Source organism: Apodemus sylvaticus, chromosome 2 (genome assembly GCF_947179515.1).
Source record: "Apodemus sylvaticus chromosome 2, mApoSyl1.1, whole genome shotgun sequence".
NCBI classification, from domain to species: domain Eukaryota; kingdom Metazoa; phylum Chordata; class Mammalia; order Rodentia; family Muridae; genus Apodemus; species Apodemus sylvaticus.
In genome coordinates, this window is record NC_067473.1 from 163,545,954 (window position 1) to 163,548,758 (window position 2,805).

A 2,805-nucleotide genomic window follows, 5' to 3' on the forward strand; every position below is an offset into this window, starting at 1 on the left:
CCCCTGGTCCCTCCCTCACACCCCCAGGCTCCTCCCTCACACCCCCAGGCTCCTCCCTCACACCCCCAGGCCCCTCCCTCACACCTCCAGGCCCCTCCCTCACACCCCCAGGCCCCTCTCTCACACCCCCAGGCTCCTCCCTCACACCCCCAGGCCCCTCCCTCACACCTCCAGGCCCCTCTCTCACACCCCCAGGCCCCTCCCTCATGCAGCCCCTGGTCCCTCCCTCACACCCCCAGGTGCCTCACACCCCCAGGCCCCTCCCTCACACCTCCAGGCCCCCCCCTCACACCCCCAGGCCCCTCTCTCACACCCCCAGGTCCCTTCCTCACACCCCCAGGCCCCTCCCTCATGCAGCCCCTGGTTCCTCCCTCACACCCCCAGGTCCCTTCCTCACACCCCCAGGCCCCTCTCTCACACCCCCAGGCCCCTCCCTCACACCCCCAGGTCCCTTCCTCACACCCCCAGGCCCCTCTCTCACACCCCTAGGCCCCTCTCTCACACCCCCAGGTCCCTCCCTCACACCCCCAGGCCCCTCTCTCACACCCCCAGGTCCCTCCCTCACACCCCCAGGTCCCTCTCTCACACCCCCAGGCCCCTCCCTCATGCAGCCCCTGGTTCCTCCCTCACACCCCCAGGCCCCTCTCTCACACCCCCAGGCCCCTCTCTCACACCCCCAGGCCCCTCTCTCACACCCCCAGGCCCCTCTCTCACACCCCCAGGCCCCTCTCTCACACCCCCAGGCCCCTCCCTCACACCCCCAGGTCCCTTCCTCACACCCCCAGGCCCCTCTCTCACACCCCTAGGCCTCTCCCTCACACCCCCAGGTCCCTCCCTCACACCCCCAGGCCCCTCTCTCACACCCCCAGGTCCCTCCCTCACACCCCCAGGCCCCTCTCTCACACCCCCAGGTCCCTCTCTCACACCCCCAGGCCCCTCCCTCACACCCCCAGGTCCCTCCCTCACACCCCCAGGCCCCTCTCTCACACCCCCAGGCCCCTCTCTCACACCCCCAGGTCCCTCTCTCACACCCCCAGGTCCCTCCCTCACACCCCCAGGCCCCTCCCTCACACCCCCAGGCCCCTCTCTCACACCCCCAGGCCCCTCTCTCACACCCCCAGGCCCCTCCCTCACACCCCCAGGCCCCTCCCTCACACCCCCAGGCCCCTCTCTCACACCCCCAGGCCCCTCCCTCACATCCCCAGGCCCCTCCCTCATGCAGCCCCTGGTCCCTCCCTCACACCCCCAGGTCCCTCCCTCACACCCCCAGGCCCCTCCCTCACATCCCCAGGCCCCTCCCTCATGCAGCCCCTGGTCCCTCCCTCACACCCCCAGGCCCCTCTCTCACACCCCCAGGTGCCTCACACTCCCAGGTCCTTCCCTCACACTCCCAGGTCCCTCCCTCACACCCCCAGGATCCTCCCTCACACCCCCAGGCCCCTCTCTCATACCCCCAGGTGCCTCACACCCCCTGGTCCCTCCCTCACACCCCCAGGCCCCTCTCTCACACCCCCAGGCCCCTCCCTCATGCAGCTCCTCCTTCTGCTGCACAGCTCTGCAGACCTCTCTGCTGAGTCTTTACCTTTCACCACCTGCATCCCCAGTTCATCTCTCAGAGAGATGACTGCCGTGACTTCTCTGAGTCCCTCCATCTCACTTTCTCAGTCCATGTTCCATTGTTTCAACAAAATACCTGAGACTGAACAACATATAAAGAATTAAAGTCTATGACTCATGTTCTGCAGGTCAAAGAGGAAAAAAAAAGGACAGCCATGTCTATGTCTGGCAAGGGCCTCGTGCTATGCAAGGGCACGGTAGCAAGTGAGAGAGGAAGTTACTGCTTCCAGAAACAAGGGGCAACGCCATGCTATAGAATAACCTCTAGTCCGCACACACACATGTTCATGCATCTGTATACACATGAACACACCCACACATCTGATCACACACGAACACATCCACACACGTGGACATACACACAAAAGGAAACGAAATAAAAATAACCCACTCTCTGCGGTAACCAACCAGTCCACGGCCTGAACACAAGGCTCACTTCTCAGAGAAATGAGTCCTTACCACTCAAACACGCTGAAAGGTCCCATGCCCCTGAACCCTAGACACCGAATCTCAGGAAACAAAGCACATCTGAAAGGCAGCCCCCCCCCCCGCCCCCCACGCCATCTCTCCTGTGACAGGGCGTTCTCAGCAGGCAGCCGGGCGCTCAGCATGTTGGCCTCTGCTTTCCCAGCTCCTGTGGCTTTAGAATCACCTAGGAAACACACCTTTGGGTGTGTCTGTGAGGATGTTTTCAGAAAGGTTTCACTGAGGTGTGTGTAACCGGCTACATGGGAATCGGAATAACAAAGACAAGCAAAGCAAGCAAATTGAGCACGGAACATTTGTCCCTCCTGCCTCCTGCCCGCAGACACACAGTGACCAGCCACCCCTCCTCTGGTGGCTGTGCCATCAGTCTGTGATCCCCTGCACACTCAGCATCTCGCGACAGAACAAACCCTTCCTTAAGTTTCTCTTGTCAGGTATTGTGGCCCAGCATGGAGATTAAAGCTAGCCAGCCTTGCTCTCGGCAGTCAAGGCTGGCTAAGCACGGGCTGTTCCTCTTGGTAAACCACACAGGGTGCTCAGCCACACCTCACCCTCACCCACTGGCAGAGACTGGGCCTGGGCTGTCTGCCCTTCCACTGTGTTCCAGGACAGAAAGGGATCTGGCTTTTCTTTGGTTCCAAAGAACCAAACGATGATCCACAGGATTTTGAATAAATAAATAAATAAATAAATAAATAAATA